This window comes from Lygodium microphyllum, chromosome 20 (genome assembly GCF_053477565.2).
Source record: "Lygodium microphyllum isolate KBCC chromosome 20, Lygodium_microphyllum_v1.1.10, whole genome shotgun sequence".
Lineage (NCBI taxonomy): Eukaryota > Viridiplantae > Streptophyta > Polypodiopsida > Schizaeales > Lygodiaceae > Lygodium > Lygodium microphyllum.
In genome coordinates this window covers 43,566,744-43,584,717 of record NC_141154.1, presented here as the reverse complement: position 1 = coordinate 43,584,717, position 17,974 = coordinate 43,566,744, and positions in this window count along the sequence as shown.

Genomic DNA, 17,974 nt, shown 5'->3' with positions numbered 1-17,974 from the left:
TATGTATACCAGCAAGCGAGTCACTTAAGCACAAGATAATATGGGAAGCTCATGATTCCCCTTTCGCAGGACATCCTGGCTATGCTAAGACTCTTAATGCAGTTAGGAAGAGCTACCATTGGGAGAGGCTCAAAGGTGACGTTCTCAAATATGTCATTGAGTGTTTGTCTTGCCAACGTATCAAAGCCGAACATGTCATGATGCGAGGGAAACTGCAACTGCTTGACATCCTCAAATGAAATGGGAATTCATCAATATGGACTTTGTTGTAGGCTTACCCCAAGTCCAAGGAGGATACAATTCCATTATGGTTGTGGTTGACATGCTTACCAAGGTTGCACACCTGATTCCAGTAAAGACAAACTATAAAGACTCTGACATTGCAAGATTTTTTATCAAAGAGATATTCAAGATACATGGTTTACCCAGAAGAATCATTAATGATCGAGATTCTCTCTTCACATCACACTTCTGGAGAGCTATCTTTGAAGCTATTGGGACTCAACTCTGTTTTAGCACCGCCTACCATCCCCAAACGGATGGCGGATAGAGGGGGGGGCCAGCAAGCTCCTCGTCTGGAGCTTGCTCAGGCCCCTCGCCATGCATGCTGACAGGCAAGGAGGGAGTATTCCCTCCCCTCCCCTATTTAAAGAGGGAGGGCCGCACGGTTAACGAGGAAGGAGGAGAAGAAGATACATGCCGCCTTGCTCGATTGCTGCCGCCACCAGCCGCCGCTGCCACCTATCCCCTCCAGCTTCCCTCTCCACAGCGCCACCATTAGATTTCCCATTCCCCCCCCCCTGGACAGATTTTTTTTTCCCCCTCCTGCCACGTGATAAAGGAAGTGGAAGCTTCCTAAGGGGGGGCTAATCAAGCCCCCATTCACCCCCTCATATCCCTTCCTGTGAATTTTCATTCCCCCTTCCCCGAGTTTTTAAACCCCCAAGCCCCCTTTCTTGTGGTGCATTAACCCCTTTTCGGGGGTAAACTTAAGCCTTTTCCGGGGTACGATTAACCCTTTTCCGGGGTGTATTAAAGCCAAGTCCCTTAAAATTCACCTTACTCTAGGAGGAGAAAACCCTTAATCCTGTGCCTAAAACCATAAGTCCCGTCTTGTGTTTAACCCCGTGTTTTACCCTCATATGTTCTTTTTCTTTTGTACACTCCTAAGCCCTTTCTAAACCACGTACACACCTTTTTCCCCAACTATAAACCCTTGTGTTATTTTTCAATTTTTCCTTTGGGTTTGAAAAACTCCCAAATCCTTCCATTCCATTGCCAAAGATATCCCAAGGGCTTTCATAGATGTTTGTGAAGCCACGCTCACACATAATCTTTCCACCGTGATTATATCCTATAGATCCTTTATCCCTTAAGCTTACGAACCTTTTTCTCTCCGAAGAAGCTAGGATTTTAGAGGTCTTATTATCCCTTCCGGTGGTCAACTTTTTGATCGACTTCTTGCCTCGAAAGAGAGATGGTGGAAATCCGGAAGAAAGAGTAAAAGCTGCCTTCACGATCGAACTGCGATGCCGCCTAAGAAAGTCCAAGGAGTAGCTGCGGGAGGATCATCTGCTGGTATCCATGTGGATATCTCACCGCAAAACTAGGTTTTTCCTTCTTGGTTTTTTTCGATTTTAAGTCAATCAGGCAAAGAGAAATTGTTATGGATAGGATATATTTTTCCGAGTTATTTACAATGAAGGAGTTCAGTTTAATTGAACAAATGATAATGTATAGAACGTAGTTTCATTTGAATAGCATCATGCATTTATAACGAATTACGAACAAGATTATCTAGTTACTATAGTAGTATATTTCAATTTAAATTCCTGAAGGTATAAAAGTTGCATCTTGCACCATTAACCCTATTCTTTTTGCAACAAGTCATGATGAAATTCATGAAAGGTTTTTTTTTCGTTGTTGAAATTACTAGGAAATTATCATTGCTAATTGCATACCTTGGCAAGGAAAAGAATGTTAATTGGCATAAGTTTCATTTGCAAGGAAAATGGAAGATTAAATTGAATTTACCTACCACAAAGCAATAAAATTTAGGACTGAAAAATCAATTGTCACAAGGATAACAAATCGTGCCGAGGTGATCAATATTTCCTTCCAAAAGATAGCCAAATCAATCTAAATTTAGAAATACCATGCTGTAAAACATGCCTTAAAGACCAAATAAACGTTTATACCTTAAGCACTTGACTACCTTCCCTGATTGTAGGGTCAATTAATTTCTTAAAGGTAAATGAACTAGAGTTGTCCCTAAGGTTCTTAAAAAGAGACCCTAGGTCTGACATTCGTCAGCTTAAAGAATCTAAAACGAATTATTTCATCGTAGGACTTGCGCAGTAAGTACGAAGTCATTTAGTCTTGTGATTTATTCACAAGGAGAAAGGGTAAACACCCTCAACAAGGATGGCAGATCCTTACGCAAGTTATCTTGCAAAAGGACGTATTCTTGGATATCCTTCTAAATAAGGAAAGTTATAAACCGAAAACTAAAGTATCTAATGAACTTTAGGGTTGACTAAGTTGGGTTAATAAGGTACACACTAAACCGGAATATAAAGGATCTCGCCAAGTTGCAAGACACCTTGGAACGAGTGCTGATACACTCAAAAGGAAAGAATAATTCCTTAGCAATTTGCCAAACAACACGGTCGATTAATGGAAATGTTTATGCTTGCTAGAGATTTTAGAGCACTGTTTGATTTATGAATTACAAATTAAATGAATACCTATACTTCAGGATGAAGGCCTGAAGAGAGAGGCAGTTTCAGTTACCTCCGACTACCTGCCTGACCCTAATCAAGGGGGTTGTTGACCGCGCCGGGAACGTGGACCGAACACGCCGCGAGAGGTCTCTCCGTTGAGCTCTACTTGGAGCAGGAGGACGCTTGGGTGCCAGGGGGGGCTCTGGCCGTAAATCCCTCGCCTTCGGGTCCTGCACAAGAGGCTAACGTGACTCGGGATTGGATCTCGAGGCCCGCATACTAGTTTATGGGTGGAAGCTTGGAATAGTGATCCCCTGTGGATTACTGGATAGTCTTCGGGCGGATTATGGACAAGCCTACGGGCGGAAACTCCTTGTATTTCAAAGATAAAAATGATGATATGTTAATAAAGAACTTGTTTGATATTGTTTTTCTATGTCATGTGATAAGATTACGTAAAGGAACTAGTGCTTAACAGATTAATTAAAGAAGCTGATTGTTACATGTCGAATTAATGTGTTAGATAATTACATAACTAAAACAAACCGAGGAAAGTGCGGAGGATGGGCCATGGGTCCGTCCTACAGTTGGGTGGTCCCGGTCAGCAGCGGGAACTTTTCTCAAAACTTGAAGAACAGCGGGATGATCGTCAAAAGACAGAACAACCAAAGCGTGGACCTAGAGTTATGTCTTAACTGATTTACGCTGTTTTAGGGGAACGGAATGGGACTATGCCTTATGGCAGAGAGGTTGAGCTTTGCATCCCTCTTGTTTCCCATTCTCCTTGAACCAAGTGCAGCGTGAATCCACTTCGGACCTAGCATTTCTGCATAAAGTAGTTTGCTTGGGTTCGACGCTAGTTGTTGCTGTTAGGTAATGACCAATCAGGATAACCCTAATTCCGGTCGATCCTAAGTGGGAACGGCCAGGATACTTCCGCTACATGGCAGATACGGAATGATGCCAGGAGGCATATTCCACGGTGGATTCCGTGAGGTTTTACGGTGGATTCCGCAAACTTAGATGATCGGGGCTCATACACAAAGAGGATTCTTTGTGCGAGAAGTTGATGGGGACGCCTGTCCTTTTCGGGCGTTTCATTAATTTAGTGTGTACATGGGTGATTCCATAGCGGGTGATTCCGCAAAATGCATATTAAATTAATAAACGTTTATGAGTTTAGAGTGCGCACTCGTAATAAATTAAGGTTAGGATTTATTTCTAACCAGTTGATTTATTTATGTAGCTGAAGACTGCTAGGTATTCACTTTTGTCGGTTTAATTGTGTTATTTTACTAACGATTGTGAATGCTTCAGTTGATGTGTAGAGATAGCAGCAGTGGCGGAGGAAAGCATTGGAGTCTAGCGGGTATTCGACCTTTGGACTATATTTTGATAGGCGCCACGCCTATATTTTGTTATGTCTATTGAGACATCGATTATTGATTATTATTTTGTAAGCGCCTATGCGCCCGGATATGTTATTTCTATTTGGACATTGAGATTGGGCGTGCCAGAAACTATGGGCACCGTCCATTAGCTTTATTTTCCTATTTTTGTAGAAAGCAAACTCAAAAGCTAAAAGCTTGTCATATTTTTGTAATTGGGCTATTATTGAGCATGAAGATTGGAAATATACATAAAATACATGCTTTGTGAAGCGCTCACACAAGGCATGGGGGAGATTGAACCCAATTTGTCTCTTGCCTCTTATCCTGCATGCTTTTACATGGTTCTTTGTGCAAAAAGGTAGAGTACTTTGTTCTTGGGGACCTTCCGGGATTCACCACGTGAGCTATCTGCGACCGATCTGCGCACCAGTGGTATCAGAGCGGAGCAGAGATCAAGAGCTTCCAATCGCTACCAATCTCGGGCGAAGGCGGAGCTCCAGGAACAAACGGGCTCTACAGTCAATCTCATCGCGAACCGTCGATACAGGCAGACTTCTGGCGATCAAGAACCCCTGTTTCCATTGTCAGATCGCGAAGGACCAAGCTCTGCAGGCGGAGGACCACTCATACACTTCCATCATCAAGTCATGGAGTTACAAAGATAATCTCTCTTCATAGTCAAGTTTATTATCATAAGAAAGCTTAATCTTAAGCTTAGGAAGGCCTAATACTCAAAATCGTGACAAAACGGCTTCATCCCGAGAAATCTGGCGGAAAAAACGGACCCCCCCACGAAATTTGACGACGCCCTGTAAGTCCACCATTAAGCTTCATAAGCTTAAGCTAAATCACTAAAGCTTAAGGCTTTCTGCAAGTTGCACAGATCAGACAAGTCCGCAAACTCCAGGTCTCGCACTTCTGAAGTTAAGTTCCGCAAGTCGATAGTAATCAAGTTCTGCAAGTTCTGCAAGTTGGCCTAAGTTCAGCAAGTCAACAACTCTGCAAGTCTGCTAAGTCTGCAACTCTGCAAGTCAGACTAAATCAGAACTGACTAGTGCTTAAAACTCCTAGAAGACTTGTTCGTATGCAAAAACTCTGAACTGGAAAGTTATTCGCAGCAAGCTGTTCTACCTATCTACAAGTTTGTTGAAGTACTTTCAGCAAATGGAGACAGAAATATTGCAGAATTTCTGAAAATATACAAAGAAATACCCAAAAATACATAGCCTTGTAACCCCAAATTTGAGCTACGCTCATCCCGCTAACCTGATTTTGAGTGAGAAAGGTTTGTTGAGTTTTACAGGATGACTACCCCACATATGGATGATCCTATGGCTGAAGACGACCTACCTGAGCCTACCATGGAACAAAAGCTGGATCTAATCATGCTACAATTGGAAGAAGAGCGAAGGGCTAGGCAAGCATTGCAAGCGCAATTGACAAAACTTCAAAGAGCATCCACCGATAAAGAAGAACCACAAGCTGAAGATTTGATTCGCCATACCATTGACGCCACTCTTGAAGCACAAACCATTCGCAAGGAATCCAAGATAAGTAAACGAAGTTTCAAGTTTTGCACTTTCAATGGCATAAGAGAAGGAAAGACTGTTTTATCATTCATTAGCCAGTTTGATGACTATTTCCATGAGGAAACTTATCCCGAAAAAGATAAAATCAAGTGTGTTACTAATCATCTGATAGACAGAGCATCACTTTGGTGGACTGTAGTCCGCAAGAGCATAGAATGTCCTGCTACTTGGGAAGATTTCAAGAAGAAATTCATGCAAAATTTCCTTCCACCGCAATTTCATGAGAAGGCTATCAAGCAATGGGATTTACTTCAACAGCGAGATCGTGAGCCTATTCCACAGTATACAGAGCGTTTTTGGAATGCACTCCTACAGCTACGCATGCTTGAAGACGTACCACAGACGACACATAAGCGGAAGTATATGTCTGGACTTCTTGGACATTATTACGCTGAAGTGAACATGTTCAAGCCTGCTACCCTTGAAGACGCCATCTCCTTAGCTCATGACACTGAAGATAAGTTACGCGGAAGAGATCGACGACCACAGCCATTCCAAGCCAATGGTAATTATGGATCTAAACAATTCAATTCCAATTTTAGAAGGTTTAATCCAGGTCGTTTCTCATCACCATCTTTCCGCAAGAATTGGCCTAAACCACCTGCATTACCATCTACTGTCAATCCAAATCCAAAGCCTATTCCACAAGCAAATCCAAATGTACCCAGACTTCCAACCATTGCAAATAATGTGACCAAAGCCAAGCCAATAGTATGCTACAAGTATCACCAGCCAGGGCATCTCGCAGCAAATTGTCATTCAAAGAAGCCATCAGCACATATCAACTACCTTGGAGCCATGGATGAAGAAGAGCATGAGGATATGCCAGATTTCACTGAAGATGAGGATGATCCTACTACTACTTCCGACACTTTACCAGGTATGCCTACTTCACATTCATTGATGACTATGAAATGTATGGTGCGTGGAAAAGAAAGAACTATCTTGCATGATGACGGTAGTATCCATGACTTTATTTCAGCAAAATTGGTAAAGGAATTGAAATTGCATATTGTACCTACGCATTATCGCATAAAAGCTGCATTTTTAGGCAGTAGGTACAATGGCACACAAGAAGTTCAAGATTTAGAAATTCAAATTGGTCCATACATTGAAAGAAGAAATTTCTTAGTTGTCCCATTACAGTCAAGTGACATTATTTTAGGAATGCCATGGAGACACCAGCATAATCCAAATATAGATTATTCCACACACACAATGAATATTAATTTTCAAGGAAAATCTATTGCATTATATGGTATGCATGCATCTCATATTTTTCCACTGCTTTCGCATACTCAAGCAAAACGTGCACTACGCAAGAATACTAAATCATATCTCATTTGGGTGAATGAATTGCACGCAAAGGAAAATCATCTGCATCCTAGGCACAAGGAATTTCTTGCATATTTTAAGGACTGTTTTGCAGAAGACCTACCACTAGGTTTACCTCCATCACGTCCAGAAGACCATAAGATTGATCTAATTCCTGGCACACAACCACCTTGCAAAGCACCATATAGGCACAATCAAATAGAGCAAAAAGAAATCCAGAGTCAAGTTGAAGAATTACTAAATAGAGGCTTAATTCGACCTAGCAGTTCTCCATTCGGTGCACCTGTGCTCTTAGTCAAGAAAAAGAATAATACCTATCGTATGTGTATTGACTACCGAGCATTAAATAAGATCACTGTAAAGAATAGGTATCCTATACCTAGAGTTGATGACCTTATGGACAAACTGCAAGGATCTTCTATATTTAGTAAAATTGACCTTAAGTCTGGATATCATCAGGTGAGGCTAGATAGATCCGACATATTTAAGACTGCATTCAGAACACAGTTTGGCCATTACGAATTCTTAGTCATGCCATTCGGATTAACTAATGCACTTGCTACTTTCAGTAGAATGATGAATCGTATTTATCTGAAATATCAATATTGTGTGATTGTTTTCTTTGATGATATTTTGGTGTTCAGTCAAAGTGAAAAAGAGCATTATGAGCATTTATCATTAGTTTTTCAATTACTGAAAGAAAATCAATTGTTTGCAAATCCTGAAAAGAGTGAATTCTTTAAGACAGAAATAGAATATCTAGGTCATATTGTATCAAAAGAAGGAATTATCTATCCACCCTGTCTATGAAAACCCACCTTTACTAGAAGAAGAGACTGAAATACTTGAACCAGAAGCCATCATAGACACTGACTACATGACCACTAGAACTGGCCGAAGGTATTCTAGATATCTAGTAAAATTTAAAAACCATCCTGTAGAGGAAGCACAATGGATGCACGCTAGAGACTTAAATGCTTTCCCCACTCTGTTAGCTCCACATTGAGCTAACAGCAATTGAGGTCAATTGCTATCCCACCCCGGGGGTATGATGCCAGGAGGCATATTCCACGGTGGATTCCGTGAGGTTTTACGGTGGATTCCGTAAACTTAGATGACCGGGGCTCATACACAAAGAGGATTCTTTGTGCGAGAAGTTGATGGGGACGCCGGTCCTTTTCAGGCGTTTCATTAATTTAGTGTGTACATGGGTGATTCCATAGCGGGTGATTCCGCAAAATGCATATTAAATTAATAAACGTTTATGAGTTTAGAGTGCGCACTCGTAATAAATTAAGGTTAGGATTTATTTCTAACCATTTGATTTATTTATGTAGCTGAAGACTGCTAGGTATTCACTTTTGTCGGTTTAATTGTGTTATTTTACTAACGATTGTGAATGCTTCAGTTGATGTGTAGAGATAGCAGCAGTGGCGGAGGAAAGCATTGGAGTCTAGCGGGTATTCGACCTTTGGACTATATTTTGATAGGCGCCACGCCTATATTTTGTTATGTCTATTGAGACATCGATTATTGATTATTATTTTGTAAGCGCCTATGCGCCCGGATATGTTATTTCTATTTGGACATTGAGATTGGGCGTGCCAGACACTATGGGCACCGTCCATTAGCTTTATTTTCCTATTTTTGTAGAAAGCAAACTCAAAAGCTAAAAGCTTGTCATATTTTTGTAATTGGGCTATTATTGAGCATGAAGATTGGAAATATACATAAAATACATGCTTTGTGAAGCGCTCACACAAGGCATGGGGGAGATTGAACCCAATTTGTCTCTTGCCTCTTGTCGTGCATGCTTTTACATGGTTCTTTGTGCAAAAAGGTAGAGTACTTTGTTCTTGGGGACCTTCCGGGATTCACCACGTGAGCTATCTGCGACCGATCTGCGCACCACGGAAAGACCTAGATCGCAAAGCCCGTAACATTCCATGGGAATGCCGGGTGGAGTTTTCTAGACATCCTTTCCAATGGACTGCTAAGACGTGTCCTGGATGATTCTAGTGGACACGTTACAGTTATAAAGAAAATCAGACATGATAAAGAGGAAAAGAGGAACATAAAAAGAGGAGATGAAGTTGATTTGAATTGTACATCATGGGGTCAAGGGACTCGATGATTGCTCATGAAAACCTAGAAGAGGCAAATGGCATTGAAGCATACTAGCCACAACTGGTTGAGGATGGACACATTCATCTTTCAAGATCCCCATCAAGAATGTTACAAGCAGAGCAACAAAAGGTAAAGAGTAGAAGCTCAAAGATTTACATAGTGACCAATCTCATCCAGAATCCACATTTGGATTTCATTAAAACCAATCAACCAATTGGTTTGAAGTATTGTGGGTGGCACAAGTCTTATGGAGTATGTATTCATATATAAATATGGATCTAATTGCATTTTTTCTTGAAATTACCTTGAAAATATCTGATTTATCTTATTTTTGTGTTTCTAGTTTTCGGTGCCTACTGGGATCATAGATCACTCCCCCTAGAGGCCCATTTGGTGATATACAAGCTTTGCGCCAAGTTGTACAATGAATATTACAAAGGAAATCCATATTGCTTGCCTTCACCATAAGATATACCATAATTGAGAATAAGAAGTGAACAAATAGCATGTGAGAAGAAAACACCAAAGAATTGTAGGATACAAGAATGGATACAATCTCCCCCCATGCATGGATGGGCACATCTCCCATACATGTATTTATAATATTTGAATAAGCTCTTCTACCAAAATATATTGATAGTATCTTTTTTGTGTTTTTTACTTTTTCTCACCTCACACGACTTGCTTTTGTGCACATAAATCAAAACATATCCCGTGCAATATACCTAGCCATGCATAAACTTATAGATCAAAGCTTAATCGGTGATTCAAGGGAGTACCCTCACTTTTTAGGGTAGTCCCTTGATTCTCATTATTCTCGAGGAATATACATCACAATCAATACAATCAAAGCAAAAGAAAGTCATGCATGCCAATTCATAGCATGAGTAGATTGATGTAAATCAGTTGGCTTGTGCATGTGCAAGCTATTCCAATCATGTCAAGGTACACTTATAGCTCACATATAATTTTAGATAAGGTGGACCACATGTAGCCAATGTGCACATGTCCTCTTTTCATCATCTTTAGCTAGTGTGTCCACTTGTTGGTGACTAAAATAGATCACTGTAAGGATACTTTGCAATACCAACAAGTCAACTACAAATCTCTTATCTATGAAATGTATAAGTAAATTAACTTGGTCACTTTGATGAGGTCCAGTTTTCCTTCCATGGACAGTGTGGTTGGCTATCTACTTCAAGGTTATGGGAACTTGCAGAAGTGAATGGAGCATCACTACAAGATATAGACCTTATAGCGACATTTAAAGCGACGAAAATACAAACAACAAAATTTGCCCTCGTCATCGCAAAAAGCGTCGTTATTGACGACGCCATAGAATCGTCGCTATATGCGTCGCATTTAGCGATGCATATAGCAACGCATATAGCGACGGTTGCAGAGATTTGCGACGCTCATAGCAATGCCAATAGCGACGCGTGCAGTAAATTTGCGACGCAAATAGCGACGGTAACAGAGGAAAAAAAAAATTTGTGGCAGGGCGCTTGTGTGCTGTATAAGAGCCATACAAAATAGTTTCTGCACTGCTGCATGCAAAGCGTTTGCAAACAAAAAGAATGTATACTGAAATCATAAAACTGAAACATGAAATACATACATGATATCACATAAAATGCGATTGGTACAATCATGAAACGATATCACTAATACATAGAAAATGTCTACATAGATCGGACGACTAAAAACTAAAGGTGTGTGAGCTCTAAGGATCCAAGGGCGAGCTACAAATCCTCGTCCCCCGAAAGCTCGTCCCGCTGCAAAGGAGCATCAAACGGATTCTGCAGAAAAAGAAACAACATATCAATCCACCATACAAGCATGGATGTTATTGTAGTCCATGCCAAGCTTCCGTAAAACATGTCGTGCATCATCACGAGACTCAGGCATGGTGTTTGCAGGTGGCAATATATGATATTTCAATAACCTGAAAAAAATCATAAAACACCTTGAAAAAACACAAATGTTTGCAATAATACTGTTTTAAAAAAAAACAATGAAGTCTGTGTGCAAGGTACCTGAATAACTCAGTCACACTCGTATCGCTCCAACCGTATTTTGCTTGCACACTTAAGAGTGCAAGCAATGTCTTCAACCGAGATACTCGGCACCCATCATATAATGGTATGGATGCTTCCTCTCTAAGCGGGTCAGATGTCTCAACATCCATGGGAATCAATGCATCGATCATTGCCTCCATCTCAGGCTCCAAGATTGTAGGCAAGTCGGGAAGGTTGTCTGTCTCCTCTGGCATTGACGGTATAGATGGGCCTTGCGAGTGGTCGATTGGCTCCTGCAATCCATCCATCGCACGTCCACGAACTCTTCTAATTGGCCGCAAAGGGTGCACTCCCCCTTGGGTCGAGACATCACCCCCCTGGATACAAAATTTTCCAACAAGACCCAATCTTATTGTGTATGGTCTTTAATTAGCTTGAGAGTACAATGCATGAAAAATACTAACTTCAAATTACCGTTTGCTCAAAATCCGCAATCGCCTGATCAATGATCTCAGATTGAAACTCGCCAAATCGTCGTATGTGTTCTATACATTTGATCAAATATTCCACAATAGAATGTGATCGAAACTTCTTTTCATGCTGACCTATAACAACCTTGGAATGTACTGAATAAGAGCGTCTTCATCAATAGGTGGAAGTTCATCAACTATATCCATTGGATCACCATAATAGGGCTTGAGCTGACTAACATGGAAGACATTATGAATCTTTGTAGAAGAGGGAAGCTCTAGTCTGTATGCCAAATCTCCAATTCGCTTAAGGATCCGGTAAGGGCCATAAAACCTGTGGGCAAGCTTATTATTACTAGATCCATCTTTTAATGTAGAGTACTTGGATTTGGGCACCTTCAACAAAACCAGCTCTCATTCTTGGAAATCTAAGGTCCTCCTCTTCTCATCAACATACATCTTCATTTGATCTGGAGCCTTCCTTAGATTCACCTTACATTGCTGGAGAAGGGTCTGCATTCTTTCCAACTCTTCCTTTCCATGAGGATTGATCTTTTCATTAAAGATGACTATGGGTAAGTGCACCTTGTAACCATACAAAGCCTCAAAGGGTGAAACTCCTATACTCGCATGAGTAGAATTGTTATAAGCAAACTCAGCCAAGTGTAACCAAGAATCCCATGAAGTTTGGAGATCATAGCAAAAATGGCGAAGATAAGTCTCCAACCATTTATTAACTCTCTCTGTCTATCCATCATATTGAGGATGATAAGCTGTAGATGGAGCCAATTTAGTGCCCATAGATGTAAATACCGCCTGCCAAAAGTTACTCATAAACTTTGAGTCTCTATCATGGACAATCACCTACGGTAATCCATGTAGTCTAAAAATCTGCTCCATAAACTGGCTAGCCACTTGAGAAGTAGTAAACTGAATCTTGGTTGGAATAAAATTGGCTGCCTTGGTGAGTTTGTCTACCACCACATAAATACTATTCCATCCCTTCTTGGTAGTAGGTAAGGCAGTAATGAAATCCATAGTAATATGAGTCCATTTACCCGTAGGAATAGGCAATGGCTGTAAAAAACCTCATGGCTTATGGGTGCTATCCTTATTCTGTGACAAGGCATACACTTCATAACAAAGTCCTTGACATCTTTCCATAATCCTTTCCAATAAAAGCTTTTACTGATCCAGTCATAGGTCTTGAAAACTCCTAAATGTCCAGCTAGAGGCGAAGAATGTAGCTCCTCCATAATTTTCTGCTTAAAAGAAGAAGTAGGGGGGATAACATTCTTGCCTTTCAACCAAACAAGACTATTTTTAAGCTGGTAATGCATGTTTTCTTCCATAAGACCTTAATGTAATTTCTGAAAAATTTGGCTGAATTCCTCATCTAGAAGATAGGCCTCCTAGTCATAGCTGAAACTTTGCACGCCCACATACGAGAAAGAGAATTAGCCACTATGTTATCTTTTGCCTCTTGGATAAGTGATGTCAAAATCATAATTCTGTAATGTAGCTACCCAACGACGTTGCTTTGGAGTAAGATTGGACTGAGTAAGGAAATACTTAAGTACCCTGTGATCACTATGTACTCTGAATCGACTGCCACTTCTTTATTGCATGCAGGATAGCCAACATCTCCTGGTCATAAACATTCATGGCCATTTCTTTATCTGTAAGCTTACGGCTCTCAAATGCAAATACTCCATACTCCTTAAGCAAAACAACCCCAATGCCACAGCCACTAGCATCACACTGTATAGTAAATTCTTTGGAGAAGTCGGGGCATACTAAGATAGCAGCAGAGGTAAGGAGTTCCTTTAACTAGTTGAAGCTGCTATCTGCAAGAGCATCCCAAAAGAAAGCCTCCTTCTTTAATCTATCAGCCAAAGGAGCTGCAATTGCCGCATAATGCTTAATAAATCGGCAATAGAATGAAGATAAACCAAGGAATCCTCTAAGAGAGGTAGTAGTAGTAGGTGTTGGCCAATCTTTTATATATTGCACCTTCTTGGGATTAGCCTGTACTCCTTTTTCACTGACAATATGTCCCAAGTACTCCACTTCAGTCTGCATGAAAGAACACTTCTTCTCCTTAGCAAAAAGCCTATGATGTCTCAATACATCAAAAACCCTCCTCATATGTGCCAAGTGATCCTGTAAAGTCTTGCTGTAGATCAAAATGTCGTCAAAGAACACCAAGACAAACTGAAAGAGGAAAGGTTGTAAAATCTTATTCATCAAGCTTTGGAAGATAGCTGGAGCATTTGTAAGCCCAAATGGCATCACTAAGAAATGATAGAGCCCACGATCAGTCCTGAAAGCAGTCTTGACTTCATCACCCTCTCGCATGCGAATCTGATGATACACTGACCTCAAATCAATCTTCGTAAAAAATCGAGTCCCCTTAAGCTCATCAAGCAAATCATCAATCCTGGGTATAGGATACTTATTCTTCACTGTGATCTTATTGAGATCCCTATAGTCAATGCACATTCTGAAAGATCCATCTTTCTTTTTGACTAACAGGACTAGGGATGCATAAGGTGAAGAACTTGGCTCAATGAATCCCATTTCAAGAAGTTCCTTGATTTGCTTGGCTACTTCCTCTAGTTCACACTTTGATAGTCTGTAAGGTGGCTTATTGATTGGCTTTGAGTTGGGCTCCAAATCAATGGGGTGATCCACTGCTCTCTTAGGAGACAATGAAGTAGGTACTTCAAATAGATCTCTACACTCCTCAAGAAGAGCTGTCAAGGCTAGATGGTTTGCTGAATTATTGGGCTGATCCTGTGTTTCTTTATTCAGATGCAAAACAAATATTTGTGAGTGCTTCTTGTACTCTCTTTCGAGTTGTTGAATGGTGATAAGCTGAAAATCTGATCTACTAGGAATTCCCTGTAAATGGATAAGCTGTCCATTGAAAATAAACTCCATATACAATTGTGAGAAATCATAGTGATCCTGCCTAGTGTCATCAACCAATCACAACCGAGTACAATATCTATAGGCCCCATTTCTAGAGTAATCAGGTTTACCTTGGCTTCAAAATTTTTAGCCAACTGTAAAGAAACCTGTGGGCATATTTGTGTACTGATTTCCTCTTCACCATTAGCCACTTGAACTCTAATGGGCTGCTGTAAATCTGTGGGAACACAATTTAGCTTATCCATGATGGACTTATGCACAAAACTATGAGTACTTCCACTCTCTATCAGGATGAACACTGGCTTTCCACATATGCTTTCCTTCATAAGGAGTGTATTAGGGCTCTTAGATCTTATCCAAGCATCTATAGAGATAGAACAATTAGTGGAAGCAAGCGACTCATCACAAGTCCCACTTGGATCAAAAGGAAAAGAGTCGGCTGGATCATAAAAATACTCCTGCCCAACTTCCTCCTCAAGATCTTTATTTTCAGCATTAAGTGCCATTGCATTAGCTTCATCTATGTCATCTTCAAAATCCTCAAAAACCAACATACTCTGAAGCTTGGGTTTGACATTTTTGTATACACACTTTGAGGCATGATCAGGTGTATACTTTTCCCCACACTTAAAACATAAGCCTTTGTCCTTCCTTTCTTTATAAAAATCCATAGGAATAGATTTAGGATTTGTATTGGCTGAGATGGACTTAGGCTTGCTGTCCCCCTGTTTGAAATCAAGTCTTGGATTGTTTGCTGTCCTGAAATTACTTTGAGGCCTAGAACCATTGAATGGAGGATAAGTTGGTACCCGTAAGCTCCCATTTGGCACATGATTACTGCCATAAGTGTTACCAACTTGTCCCTACTTTAAAACAGTCCTTGGCTATCCAAAACCAGACTGAAATGAAGATTCTTTTCTATACTTTCTTCCATAGCGCTCCGCAAGCTCAATAGCCTTAAAGAGTGAAGTAGGATTTTGTGCCATAACATTAGCTGATGAAAATGGCTCCAAACCATACATAAACTTGTGAAGCTTAGCCTCATCACTGATGCTTTCCACATACATGTCAGGTTGAGGAATTGGTTAGTATACTCTCTTACACTTAGGCCCCTTTGTTTCAAACCATACCATCTCCGTGCTAATTTCTCTTTCTCAAGAGGAGAAACAAATACTTCAGCCATAAGTGCCTTGAAAGCTTCCCAATTCTCTACAAGTATGTTTTCTTTTTTAATATACCGCCACCAAGTATGGACGAATCCCTCCAAATGCAAGGAAGCAATGTGAATCTTCATGTCATCAGTTTTAGGGAATATGTCAAAGTAGGACTCCATCTTAGAGGTCCACTCCTCTAAATCAAATGGTGAAGATGACTGACCATTAAATTTGGCTAGAATAATTTTGTCCTTAAGCTCTCTTTTCTGAAAGGATTGCTGTCCCAAGATTGGCTGATCATGATTACATGTACGGAACCTCTGAATTGAGACGGAAATCTTCCAACAGGTGGCTGAGAATTACTATGCAATCTTCCTGTTGGTAGAGCACCCCTAGAATTTTGAGTATTCAGTCCAAAAGCTTGAGGGTTCGCTCCATTCAAACTGCCCAAATAGTCATCATGCCTTCGTGAAGCCTCTCCTACTTCATACTGACTATTTGGAATGCCTCTTCTTCCAATAATCCCATATTCATGACCATTTTGGTTAGATGGCTGAAGTGGGACTGAAGGGCCACTCTTTGAAGCAGTTTTCTCATTAGCTTCTCTTGATACCATTTGCAATTGCATCAATTGAGAAAATTGTGCCATAAGTTGAGCATTAGATTCCACCAACTTATCAATAGAAGCCTTGGTTTGAGTTATTGAATCCATCAACTTATCAATGGAAGAGTTCGTTTGATCAATAGATAAAACCATTTGCTCCATTCTTGACAAAATGGCCTCATGTCATTCCCTATGTCTTTGTTCATGGGCACACAAAGTATTATTAAGTATACTGACTTCTCCTTATTGTTGAAGCTCTTCAAGGCTCTCTTGAAGTGTATTATCTAGCATGGAATCCCTGATTTGCTGAGCATAATCTTCCTGGACCTTATTTTTACCTTTATGTCCTGCCATAATAGTGCGGTCCTGCAGTACCCCCTGTCAGAAAAACGGCTATAACTTTTTCTAGGAAACCCTGATTTCAGAAATTTTTAGTTCAAATTGAAGCTAAGAATGCACTCTTCGAGATGAGCTATAGCACGCTATAACAGGTTTAGGACAGAAAATTTTGTAGCTGGATTTCTGAGTCTAAACTGTCGAGTCCTACACCCTGTCTAGACCTGTAAGTGCCCTATTTTTACCCTATAGTGCAAGTTAGTAACCCCAAATAGTTACCAAACTATATAAAAGGTTGTATAGGACCTATGGATACCCTTTCGTATCTGCACCTGTACTTCAGTAATGAAGGGTGTACCTGTAACCACCTGTAAGTGCCCTGTAAATTCCCTGTTTTACCCTCTTTTGCACATGTAGGTACTTGAGCCTTTGGAAAGTCTTCAATCTTCAATTCTCCACTCGCTATACCTGTGTGAGGGATGGCATGACAGGCTCCCTACGCGGGCTCCAAATCACCGAGAGGTGGGCAAAGTTCCCCCCGGTTCGGTTGGTTGCACCCCTTTAGGATCTTTGATAGTGAGGGAGGGTCACCTCTCTTTTGTCCCACTATCTCCCCCGACATCCACCTTTTTCCTCGGTGGGTATATCAACATGGCAGAGGCTAGTATTCTAATCAATCAGCATGAGATGCATTTCTGAAATATTCATTCAGCCTTTCATGAGATGCAATTGAATGGAATCTTGAAAGTTTGGATAGGAGAAGGGTCTTACCAATGCAATTCAGTGACTCATTGATTGCTAGTACTTACCCTTTTACAATATTTCAGCTTGGGTAAAAGAAATTTAGCCAATCAATGGATTAGAGGAAACAAGTTCATCAATCAATAGATTCAATCAATGGGATTCAATTGTTATGCTAGAAAATTTAGATTGAAGCCTCTAATTCACTGATTAGAACTAGTATGCATAAAGCAAGCATTGCATTCATGAATGGATTGATTCAAGCAAAGGTTGGCTAAAATTTGATGGATATTATTCAATTATTTAATCTCTCAATCAAATGGATTAAGTTCAGAAATTGGATTAATGAGAGAGATTAAGAATTGAAGAAGAGTACCTTTGACATGGCTGATGATGACTTAATCAATCTTCATATGCTTGATAGATCCTCCGTTTGTCCAATGTTGGTAAAATAATCCCCAAGGCTTCTGCATTCAGTACTTAGGAACAATCTTGAATCTTCAAATGCTTGAAATTGAAGCATTAAACCCGTTTCCCCCAAATTTTTGCTCC